We start from the raw sequence: 13,606 nt of genomic DNA on the forward strand, positions 1-13,606 counted from the left end.
ATTCAAGGATTTGTTCTTTGGGTCGGTTTAATTTGAAGTGCAGCAAGGTTTTTAAACTTGATGCGCAAGTTCGGTTCTTTCTGGATGGATGCAGGGGCGGTTTTGGGTGGCTGCAGTTTTGAATTCACAGCTGATGAAATTAGGATAGAGTCACCTTGGTGTTAGAATCCTTTTGTGTAACTTTAATTTTTGTAATCTTTTTAATCAGAATGAAACTATAATTTGGGCTTTTTGGAGGACCTGTTGGAATGTATGGATTGTTTGAATATATGGACATTTGGATGAATGTAAATGATGAACTTGGACATGTAGAAATTGGCTTTTTGTATCTTTAAATGGACATTAAAGTTCTTGAACCATAATCTTGAACCTGAGCCAAATGGTTTTACACCTCGACTTTAAATGAATGATATTCGAATCAACACTTGCATGGATACTCTTTTAGTGAATAAACTTCAATCCACTTGCAAACTTCAATGGAGCTCTAATTCGATTCAATTTGTCAATCTAACTCAACCTTGGACGATAAGCCTCCAATAAAATGAGAGTATAAAGGCGCCTTGAACAAAATGTCCTCCTCAAGCTCATAATCTTGCAATGACTTTTTCTCTTACAATCCACCTCACAACCCTCTTGACTTAACAGTCTCAAAACAATGCAAACTCTTTAATTTTTCTTGATTTTTGAACGACGAAATAAACGCCATCCATAACTTATAGCTCAAATAAAGAGGGCAAATTTTGGGGTGCAACAGCTGCCCCTATTCAAACTTCTTGAACCTGACGAGAGAGAAACGAAAGTTTCGAACCGTTGAGGTGGAAGGAGATTGAATACCAGAATGAACTCGAAAATTTGCACTCTTGATCAATAGAAGATTCCATCTTGCATGAAGAAGGAATGTACCACCCCGCAGGCGAGGAGAAAAAACTTCAATTGACCTGGACAATTAAATAAGCTCCAACTTGCGATAAGAAGGAACGGACACCCACAGGCAGGGGAAACACTTCAAATGATCTGGTTATCAAGAGAAGGAACATCTCGACTGATCTGAGTATCAGACGTAGCAGATGTCTCCGAACTTGCATCGGGATAGATGTCTTAAGTCGATCTGGGAATCGAGGGAGATACATCGGTTGAATCGGACATCAACGGGTAATAGGTATCTCTGATCTGGGAATCATGATCTGGGAATCTGGGCAGACATCTCTTCTGATGCAATTAAATCATCAGGTAGATATTCCTACTAATCTGGGAATTAGCGGCTAGCTCCTTCGTAAGACCACGGAGATCCGGAGGCGGTTCCTTCAACTGAACTGGGAATCAGGATAGGAACAATATCTCTTCCGAACTGTGTACGCCGGGGAAAGAATGCCTTTAAACTGATCTGGACATGATGCCAGAAAATAAGTAGGACAATCTTCATCTGAATGAAAAAGTCAATCAGGCAAACATCTCCATCTGATCTGATGATATCAGTGGCTTGCTCCTTCGTAAGACCACGGGGATCCGGAGGCGGTTCCTTCAACTAATCTGAATCTGAATATTAGGATAGGAACAGATGTTTCTTCCGAACTGTGTACGCCGGGTAAAGAAAACGTCCTCAACTGATGGTTAGGCATCAGGACTGGGCAAACGAATTTCTTCTTCTGAACGAACTAAATCGTCAGGGAGTAGATATTTCCGACTGATCTGATGTATCAGAGGGCTTGCTCCTTCGAAAGATCTTGGGAGATCCGGAGGCGGTTCCTTCAACTGAGCTGGATATCAGGATAGGAACAAATATCTTCCACCGATCTGGGGGCATCGGGAATAGGAATGTCTTTGAACTGATCTGAGCTATGCCAGAAAATAAGTAGAACAATCCTTTTTTGATTCAAAACATCAGGATAAGCGCCTGTAATGACTAGGCGAATATTGCTCTCTAGGGAGCATTTGAATCTGGATAACTTTCCTGCAGAAAGAAACATATATGATATGATTTATGCATGATGCATGTATGAATGTGTACGGAATAACGTTTCTGATAAGGAAGACGCTACACGCTTAAAGAATGCAATGCGAATGATGCATGATTCGAACGTTGCTTAGGGAAACAACGGATGAGCACTGAATTCCTGAAGAAGTCCTGGAGAGAGTATAGAACTCTGTGGGGAGGACAAGATGAGTGACTAGAAGTCACAAACTGCGAGTTGGCAAAGATGGATCAGAAATCTGCTAGAGACGATCAAATCTGGATGCGAGCTCTGTTTGGGGAATAAATCCTGCTTGGGGATACCCGGGCAACCTCATTGGAGAAGCAAGTTCTCAACACCCTGGGGATGTGAAGATAAGGGCAAGTCATGAAGACAACTCTGACGGGGAGTGACCACTTGCCGGTGTATGATGCATTCCGCTAGGGAAGTCCTTGAAGGGAATAGATCCTGCTGAGGATGCAAATGAATCTCTGTTGAGGAAAGAAGCTCAGTGGGGAAGATGAATACTTCTGCAAAGCGAGCGGCTGAGGAGATGAGAGATCCGCTGGGGATAAGGAACTTAGCATAAGAATCTTTTGTTAAGATCACTCCACTGGGGAATAAGATGACTCTCTTGGGGAAAACAGGTCAATCTGTTGGGGAGAGAAAGCCCTCTACTGGGGAAAATAAAGCATTCAGGCAAGGAACCTCATTAAGAGCTTGCTGGGGAATCGGATACCATTTTATCATGACTCAACTGGGGAGAAAGAATTCCGCCGAGAATAAGGCTTCTGAAGCACGGGAATTGCATCGAAATATGCTTTACTGAGGATATGAGAATCTTGGAACAAAGAAAGTCTCATCTGAATGTACTCAGCTGGGGAATGAGAATCTCTCACTCGGCTAGATCCGCCAATGTGTTGATATGATGTGCTCAAAAGGATGTACCCACAACGGGAAAATGCAAGAGCAAACAGATTGTCAGCCATCTTGGCTTTGAAACTTTCCATACAGGCAATGGATTCAATGAGCTGATAGGCAAGCCATGATTAGAACACCAAACAAGTATCGGCCGGAGCATCAAACAGGCATTAGTTCTTCAAGGGAACGCCACCAAGAAGTGGGGTTAATGGGTCAAGCAAGTGTTGACTTCAAAGGGACCAAACAGGCATTGGCTTTCATAGTGTTCTGCATATTCGTATTGATTTTAAAGATGCCAATCAAGTAATGGACTTTCAGTTTCTGACTGTTGAGGATGACGACCCTGACGGTTCTCAAGCTCATAACTTGTTTAGCTCACACCCGAACTTTAAACTGAACACCTCCTGATGAGGATAAAATGCCGATGCATAGTGTCTTGCCCCAGTATCATGAATTTTGGAACCATGCCCCTGATTGACCAGAGTTGTAGGTAGCTTCAAATGCATTTGGATGAATGCCCCTGATTGCTTAGCACTTAGAGAGATTCTTCGAATCTTGACCTGATTGCCTCAGATTGATTGAAAACTTACTCGATAGAGTAATCAAACACTTTTGTGCCCCTGAGGGGATCAGACTTTGAAATATTCTTGCTTCAAGTCAACGGAGTTCTGAAGACAACTTGTCCTTCAGGAGGAATAAACTTTTCATCTGAAGTTCATGATGGAAACTTTTTTGATGTTAAGCACTTGTTCATATGCAAAGAATGTTTATTATGAGAAATATAATTCTAATGCAAAGAGTATGTTTGTCTCGAAGTTTAAAGAAACTTTATGAAAGGATGTCGTAACATCGATTTTTTATGAAAGAAAGAAAAGATGGTGTGATACTAACTCAAGCGTTTAGCGGATCTCCTAGGAGTCAGCTTACCGTATTCTCGTGTATAATCTGCTTTCGAATTAACCCATGCTTCAGTTAGGACTTTTAAGGGTTGTAACGTGGCCGGGTTCACGGTTTGAGAAAAAAGGATTTTTAGGCTCAAATTATTTGGTGCCCACCCCCTTCGTGATGTTCTCCAGTCCTAAGTTCAGTTAACTTGACATGAGCATTCGGCTTTCAAGAGGAGTTTGGAAATGACTGAGGAGTCAAAGAGGTCTTCTGGACACGGCCGTCACTTTACCTTTTGTTTTTGGTGTCTGATCACACGACTTTGTTCTTTGTTGAGGATCTTCATTTTGTAATCCTTGTTTTTCGCTTTTGCTTTGTCTCTTTTTTTTTTGTTTCCCTAACTTTTGCCTGGACAAATTCTTTTGAATTTTGAGTTGGATGTCCAGCGGGATGCCCTAACTTTTGCCTAAGTCACATGTTTTCAAGTTGTTGACTTAGCGGGCTCTTTTTCCTTTTTTCTTTTCTTTTTGATTGATTTTTTTTTGAACAAGTCGTGTGATCCTGAATCTCAGATTTGTGTGAAGTGATTGTGATTGTCTGATTCATTGATTGATGAAGAATTACCATTGTGGTATCGTCATATTTTGACCTCTTGATGTGAGGGATAAACCACAGCGGCTTTGATGTTGGACTCGACCTCCTGATGTGAAGGATAAATTTGATGTCTCGACCTCCTGAGGTGGGGGATAATCGTTGTGGATTTGACTTTCCTCAATCTGTTGAAAGATAGCCATTGTTGTATCTTTAGATGTATGCTCCTGATGACTTTTGAATGCTCGATCAGGTCAACTGAATACTACTCGCCCCTGGGTTAAATGTGAGGGTTTTTTCGTATAGAAAAGAAACTACTGCTTCAAGGCTCAAAGGGGTTAACGAAGGTTTCACTCCCTTATATCTCCAGTGTTTGGGAATTTGAAACAATGCCTGAACATCATCAACAGGGTTCTACTCAAAAGCATACCATTTGAGGTTATTGGTATCATGTTCATCATTCTCCCTACGGAGTTATCATGCTTTATTAACAAGAGTTGAGTATCACAAAAAGCATAGAAAAACATATAAGAGCAAAAGCGAATGGATTTTTTCAAGACAAACATATCCAATGCATTATGATTATAGTTCAAAAACAAACAAGTTTTGCATACAACAATATTGAACAAAACAAGAAAGCTTAAACATAAACATGCATGATGAATTAGGAATTGCCAATGTTGAGGAGATCCTCTCCGTATGGACTTGTTGCTTCCGAAGATCCGCTGAGTCGGAGGAGAACTTCAATTCTGGCCCTCAAGTATGAATGTGATAGCCTCTGAGTTAATCAGGTCTTGTACCTTGTCTCTGAATGACTTACAATCTCCAATCAGATAACCAAATGCCTCTAGAGTGGAAAGCACACCCATCACTACGTCAGAACACTTTAGATCACTTCCTGGAAGAAGATTTTGGCGAGGCCATATGAAAGTTGTAAGCGCTCAGCTTTAGGGATTTGAGATGTGCCAGTGGTGCACAAACTCAAGATACAAGGCGTCTTGCTTATCCCTCGGTCGGGAGAACCAAATATAGCGACTGGAGTTTGTAGAATTCTTTAGGGATTTGAGCTGCCAATGATGCGAACTCAAGAACACGGAGTCTTGCTTATCCCTCGGTCGGGAGCCCTAAATATAGCAACTGGATTTTGCGAATGCTTTAGGGATTTGAGCTGCCAAAGATGCAAACTCAAGAACACAGAGTCTTGCTTATCCCTCGGTTGGGAGCCCTAAATACAGCTACTGGATTTTGTGAATGCTTTAGGGATTTGAGCTGCTAATGATGCGAACTCAAGAACACGGAGTCTTGCTTATCCCTCGGTCGGGAGCCCTAAATATAGCTGCTGAAACAGAAAACACCATCCTGAATGGAGGAAACTTGTATTACTATCAGCGAACAACAATAACCTATGCCACTTGGTCATCAAAGTCACGACTTAGATCACAAAACAATTGTTGGGAAGGAAGCCTCCGGAAGTACAAGTTGCAAGTGATTCTCATGAGTTACTTCTCGAGGAAGAACAAACATTCTACTTGCAGCAGATGAAATGGGATTGACCAGTAGATACCAATAGGAATAAACTTGAACATCTCTACATCAATCAAGTCTTGGACTTTTCGTACTTCAACATCTTATAAAGCTTAACATTATGATCAGGTGCCCCAGCATGGAAAACACCGAGTATTTGTCATCAAAATCAGGAGAGCTATCTGTAGTGAGGAAGAACCAAAGCATGAATCTTAACCAACTGAAATTCCAACTAGCATGGAAACAACTGAACATAATGCATTAGGATTCTCATCAGCTTGTTTCTCTTACTCTTTCGTCTCGGTTGACAAGCAAAGGTTACTGAAAAGCAAACTCCATGAGGAGAGGTGACTCGGGATGTGAAGCAGATCCTTGAGAATGAGATGTGTCTTTGTAGATCACTCTTGATTACTGTCTGGCGGAAGATTCTGGCGAAGTCACGCGGAATTTGTAAGTGCTTTAGGGATTCGAGCAATGCAAATGGTGCAATGCTCAAGATAGACAATGTCTTGCTTATCCCTCGTGCGGGAGCCCCAAGCAACTTCAAATACTTGCAGATCATAACATCACAACCAGGTGCCCCAGAATAGAACTCACACCTAGTGTCATCGTCATCAAGCATAGAATCTGTAGACATCCACACAGTACGGAGCTTAACCAGTTGCAAATAAAGCAAGCTTGGAAGCAAGTGAGCATAAGACAAGTCTTCAAAAAGAACCCCAACTGAGCTTTCTTCTCGGTAAAATCCCCACAAAGTTGTATCATGACTGATCTTTGAGCATACAATAAGAACAAGTCAAGTCTCTGAGTCTGGTGAGAGTACAAAGTCTGAATAAGAGATCCTCGATCCTGAACACCTGTTATGCATGAAATGTATGATATGCAGGATATGCATGCAATGCCATGTTCATTCAATTTCTAAGGAATTCTCGTGTTTTGATTTTTTGGCAAGCAAGAGATGGAAAAGCTCGACACGAGGCTTAAAGATATGATTCCTCTGAAATAGAAGGAACATGTATGCTAGGTATTTTTTTGTACATCATTTTTTCAAAAGTAAATATGCAATGATGCAAAATGGTAGGACTTTGGATGCCTCCCACCGGACACGTCTGGATTACCTCAAAGTTACACGGCCCAGGTTCAAAGGTTCAACACCAATTCGGAACTCCCCGTAGATCACGGGACATAATCAATAGAATCAGAACCATAGTCACCGTCACGGAAATAGAACCACTCGAACAAGAACCAAAGTAACCCTCGAACAAGAACCAAAGTCACCATCAATGTACCTGTTAATCAATGATTGATTCCCGCCCCACTCACGGGTAAATCTAGGCCAGGGTAGGTCAAAAAGCCAACAGAGGATCGAATGTAGGCGCTATCATACGATATTGCCTCATTCCACCAAGCTCTGCCCGTGGATACGTGATCAGATCAATCAGGCATACGCCTTCTGTCCGTCACGGCCACTCTAGTCCTAGTTCCTATGGTATCACTCATGACCTGTGTATTGGGTCTTTTACCTCTTGAAACACCCACCCACAGATAGAAATCCAGACAGTCCAGAATATGATGCAGAAAAGTAAAAGCGCAGATAGGATGCAATGCAAACAGTAAAATATGCAAAGCAGTAAAAACACCCAAAGATAAACACACAAGCGCTAGGATCGACTCGCTAAGTCCGGACCCGCAATAGGTCGAGACGTCCCCAGCAGAGTCGCCAGCTGTCGCTACCGCGAAAATTAACAGAGTTGCCACTAACATATTTATCCTGAAAAGGAAGGGAATGCCAGCAAACCACAAAACAAAACAACGGTCTCACGATCAGAGAAAAAGGGTAAGGGAGTCGGTTACGCGAGGGGAAGGTATTAGCACCCCTCGCGCCCATCGTACCCGATGGTATCCATGCCTGTGTCTAAAACTATGGGTGTGTAACAAATCTACGCTAATCTGGACTAAAATGAATGCAGAATGTAGGGAAAAGAAAGAGTTATGCTCGCACGGGCCCTACCCCGCTGCCTACGTATCTGTTTTGCAGAATCAGAGCTACCGTAGCTCGGCTAACTAATTTCTGTTTGTTTTGTGTTTTTTAGGTGAACGAGTTACATTCACACTCCGCTGCTCGACCTTTGGAGACTTATGCTTGGGAATGGAGCGGAAATAACAAGCTCTTAAGAAAAGAAAATCAAAGAGTGTGGTTTGTGTTTTAAGAGATGCATGAGGAAGACCTAAGCTAAGGGGGGGAAAGCTTGCTACCTAATGTTATCATACAAAGGGTACAAGTCTAAACTAAAGTAGCAACCTATGGGGAAAAGGAAAGCACACAATGAGCACACAAACGAGCATCCACTCGTAAAGCAAACAAAACCAACGGTACTGACCGAATGGTAGAAAAGCGGTCCCGCCATAGCCAAGGGGAGCAGCTCAACCCAAGTCAACCAAGCATCAGACCTCGTGAAAATGATCGGGCCATAGACAAGAGGGCGGACCCCTCTCAGCAACCAAGCCGTCACGGATCATAAAGGAAAACGGTGCGTGCGTACACCGAGCATCAACGTCGAGCGACGCGAGCTATAGGAAAGGCGGGGGTCCGGCTGCATGAACCCTTTTCCTGACATACTCGATAACAAGATCTTGTGCAGGTTCAGAAGCGAGCCACGCGTAGCGTGCGCATAATGAACGGACTCGATGAGACTAGGCGGGGGTTGATTGCTAACCCTTTTCGCGTGCCTTCCATGAGGACTTAACGGAGTGCCATATAGGACTTATTACACCGTGACTCCCTGCCGCAAAGTACAAATGTAAACACACCAACAAAAACAGAGCCTCTTTCGAGGGCTTGGCCAGATGCATGTCTAGGTCCTACTTCTCATGTTAAAGGATGATGCGAGAAAGCGGTAAAAGGGACAAGGAGATACCGAGCGGATAGCAAATCCGCAGTGAGCTAGCAACGCAAGCAGAACTAAGATACTTCACGTAATCTAACATCCAGCAAAGCTAGGAGTCCAGCATAAGCGTCAAAGCGATGCGGTGTGAAAATAAATCACAACCGCTATGTGGTGCGTATCAAACACAACCACACAAGCAACCTGCAAGAGAAACACAAGCCAGACGATACAGGAATATACATCTCAATGAATGAGAGATCGGGTGAATCGCATCGGGAATAAGTTCGTGTCCCACAAATAAAGTGGAACACGATGCAAATCAAGTCGCATCAGAAGCGAATTCGTGTCCCTCAAATAAAGTGGAATACGAAGCAATCAAATCACAATCGAACCCTCTCTCGAAGTACCTCGCACATCTCAGCAAACAAATCAGTAATAACAAGGAGACACGCACCCGCCATAGAAAATAATAGAAATTAAATTCTAAGTAAATTCTAAAGCGAAATCTAACAAGGTTAAATTGTTTTTTATGACATTTTCATCTAAGAGTAATAGAACAAAACTATCTACAAAACATCTAAATTCTAACAAGGAAAAGATATTTGTTTTTATTGTTTCTTTTTATCATGCAAAAGTCTAATCAAACACAATATTTTTATAGCATTTTCAAAGAATTAAAACTAAACTATGTAACAAAACAAATAAATTCTAACAAGAGAACATATTACATGTTTTTGATTATTTTTATAAGGCTAAAAATCTAACAAATGTATCATTTTATTATCTAAAAGAAATAGGAAACAAACTAGGAAAGAAATCTAAATTTTAGCACAAAATTGAAGAGAAACAGGGGGTGTATTGAGTGAAAACGGTAGTGCAGCCTGAAGAAACAGGCGCAGGGGTCCAAGGAATGGCCCAAGGTGATTGTTGCAATGATATCTCTACAAAAAAAAACTGGTTGGGCTGGGGTGTGAACAGGAATTCGGTACAGGCCCAAAGTATTGAGTCCAATCATATTCATATCATCAATTAATCAGCATTCAAACAATTGATCCAATTCTCCTTAACATCAGATTAATCAAATCAAATCTCATGGTCCATTAATTCAATTAAATCATACTTATGGTTTCAATTAACGTAATTAGACTAATCAAATTATGATTGAACAAAATCAGACTAAAAAAGGATTAGGTTTACCAAGATTATACAGGTTTCACGTTTTTCTCTCCCAAGATACTCAACGGCGGCTGAACCTCCTTCTCTGATCGCCACCGTGAGCACCACAGACCACCGTGAGCACCGCAGACCACCGTGTTCCGCTCATCTCCGCCTCTCTCCCAATCTCTCGTCCTCTCTCAAGCCTCACGCCCCTCTCGAATCTCCGCTCTCAGACTCTCCGTCTCACACGCTCGATTCTCACTCTCTCGCTCACATCGTTTATGTGTTTCTTTTGTTGTTGCGATGATAACGAAGGTTTTGCTTCCGATTTGCAGGTTTGATTCGTTGTTGATTCACTGTTGTTGTCGGCGATTCGAATACTGAGTTGTGTTGTTGAGCGAATGTTGAACGAAGACTGAAGAGGCTTCGATTGTTGATTACTTGATGCAGTTCTGTTGGAAGGAAGATCGAAGGAGAAGTGGAAATTGCAAGGATGTCGTCGATGAAGCGGTGATGATTTCTTGAAACTACTTTTCTGCCCGACCTTTTTGTGATGATTTCGCAGCGAAAATTGAAGAAGTGGATCGGTTCAGAGATGAAGCTAAGGTTCTTGCGGTTTCAAAGCATGGAGACGAAGATGAATACGATGCCGTTAAGATGTTGTTACGGCGTTGATGCGAAGCAATTCAGAGAGAGATTCGAAAGAGATTTTTTCCGAGTTTCTGAAGATTAAGATTGATGATTCAGTGTGAAGATCAAGAAGATTGAATAACGATGATGATGAAGGATCAAGAATGGAGTGTGATTGAGGATTCAGAGATTGTGAAAATGATGAAGGTGAGAATTAGTTGAAGAGAATCTCAGAATTATTGAACAATGAAGAATATGGATAAAGGTGAGTATCGATGATGAAGACCATGAAGAACGGTTCAGAGAGAGAGAGGTAAAAGTTTGTTACAGCTTTCTGTTATTGATATTTTCTGTTGTGAACTCTTTTTGTTCTGTTATCCCTTTCCAATTGATTCTGTTATGTATTTTCTGTGAACCGGTTTTCTTCTTTTGGTTCTGTGTTGAAAGTGCAGAATTGAACCGATGCCGTTTACTTGATTCGAAGTCGCAGGGAACTTTATTCAAGGATTTGTTCTTTGGGTCGGTTTAATTTGAAGTGCAGCAAGGTTTTTAAACTTGATGCGCAAGTTCGGTTCTTTCTGGATGGATGCAGGGGCGGTTTTGGGTGGCTGCAGTTTTGAATTCACAGCTGATGAAATTAGGATAGAGTCACCTTGGTGTTAGAATCCTTTTGTGTAACTTTAATTTTTGTAATCTTTTTAATCAGAATGAAACTATAATTTGGGCTTTTTGGAGGACCTGTTGGAATGTATGGATTGTTTGAATATATGGACATTTGGATGAATGTAAATGATGAACTTGGACATGTAGAAATTGGCTTTTTGTATCTTTAAATGGACATTAAAGTTCTTGAACCATAATCTTGAACCTGAGCCAAATGGTTTTACACCTCGACTTTAAATGAATGATATTCGAATCAACACTTGCATGGATACTCTTTTAGTGAATAAACTTCAATCCACTTGCAAACTTCAATGGAGCTCTAATTCGATTCAATTTGTCAATCTAACTCAACCTTGGACGATAAGCCTCCAATAAAATGAGAGTATAAAGGCGCCTTGAACAAAATGTCCTCCTCAAGCTCATAATCTTGCAATGACTTTTTCTCTTACAATCCACCTCACAACCCTCTTGACTTAACAGTCTCAAAACAATGCAAACTCTTTAATTTTTCTTGATTTTTGAACGACGAAATAAACGCCATCCATAACTTATAGCTCAAATAAAGAGGGCAAATTTTGGGGTGCAACACTCAGTAACGCTCGGTTTATCAAGGACTATGGTAATAGGGCTGACATCAGTATAGAAAACAAAATTTTGTCCCTCAGCATGAAAATGAAGTCTTTCTACAGCTGATTTTCTTCCATGAATAGGAAAAGCATAAATTCTCCAAGCAGCTTCGCTTGGAGAAACGTACCTACAGTCAATATACTGCTTTATCTCATCGACGACGTCATGTTGCAAAACAGATCCATCTTCATTCATGACAATTGCAGCAGTTATTCTATCATAGCCTTTGTTGATGTATTTGAACAAATATTTGACGGATGTGCTTTCATTGCACCATTCCATGTTAATATGAGCTTTGTACTTCAACAATAACTTTGAATTGTAGGGAACAACAAATCTATTGTCAGTCTCAATTCCATTCTTAGAAACTGTGTGTCCGTTGTCCCTTCGTCTATATACCCGATATCCATCTTGATCAACGATCGTATCACGTCTGAAGTCTTTAGGGAAGTATTTTGAACATTTTCCTTCCTTCATACACGTAGAATTACGAAAAGCATTTCCGCAGGGTCCGTGTATCATGTGAGATTTGACCAAGTTATATAACTCTTTGTCAGTGTCTTTGTTTGGTATTTCTGTTGATATGATACGATCAATGTCAGCAGGTGTTGGATACTTGCTCGACGGATGAAGGAAAATTAATATGTGAGCATGGGGCAGACCTCTTTTCTGGAACTCAATTGTGTACATATCTACAAATATAAAATTCAGATATGGTTTATGATATGACATTCAAAATGAATAAGTAAATTAAATTTAATAAAAGTTAGAAATTACTTACACGCAAGAACCTTCCCCATGATACTCTTTTTGATCAAATCGGACAGTAACGCATCAAATTTCATTTTGAAGATTCTTGTAATGAGATCCGGACGATCGGACGCTTTCAGATTTGTAGAACTTAGTACACGTTGTATTTCCGGCCAATTTGGATTACATGTGAATGTAATAAACAAATCAGGAAATCCAACATAACTACAAATTGCCATGCCATCAAAGTATAACTGATTCATATATCTACGGCTTCCAACATACGATGAAGGTAGGACAACCCTTTTCCCGGTAGCTGCACCACGTGTATGTCCATTTGTCCCAGCATCTGCAAGATGATCATACTTGCCTACTCGTAGTTTTGACTGATTTTTTCTTAACCATCGAAGTCTCTCAGATTCCATCATTGTAAAACCATCTACCAAAAACTGCTGGAACAATCTCCTTGACTTGAGAATTGTCTGTGCCTCGTTTTTTCTTGACTGGATCCTAAAGGCGAACCACTCTCTGATTGTAAGTCTGTTTCTTTTTGTTGCTTCCTCCCATGGAACATCCTCAATTTCCAATACTGAAGCCGTTGTTTTTGCAATACGAACCGTGTTAGAACCTTTGTTGCGATGCCTTATGTTGGGTCTGTAACCATCTTCACCATAAGGGAAAAGTAATGGATATTGAAATCCCAAATAAGACATATGATATTCATCTATTATCTGAAGTTCGCCACATTGTTTTTGCATTATAATATCTCTTTTTTCTGCAGTATCAACATCACCAACAATGAGAGCAGCAACTTCTGAAACTGTTGGTTGATTATATATTCCTCCATCAGTTTGGCGCTCAGAAATGAGACGGAGTTTTAGATCTTCCACATTGCCTTAAGAAAGTCTATCCCTTTCCATCTTAAAAGACTGAGCATGAACATTATGTTCATATAACATTGAAGACAATGTTTCCACTATATTACTATCTACTCCGTTCCTTGTTTTGTAAACATCC

This window comes from Vicia villosa, unplaced genomic scaffold (genome assembly GCF_029867415.1).
Source record: "Vicia villosa cultivar HV-30 ecotype Madison, WI unplaced genomic scaffold, Vvil1.0 ctg.000637F_1_1, whole genome shotgun sequence".
NCBI lineage: Eukaryota > Viridiplantae > Streptophyta > Magnoliopsida > Fabales > Fabaceae > Vicia > Vicia villosa.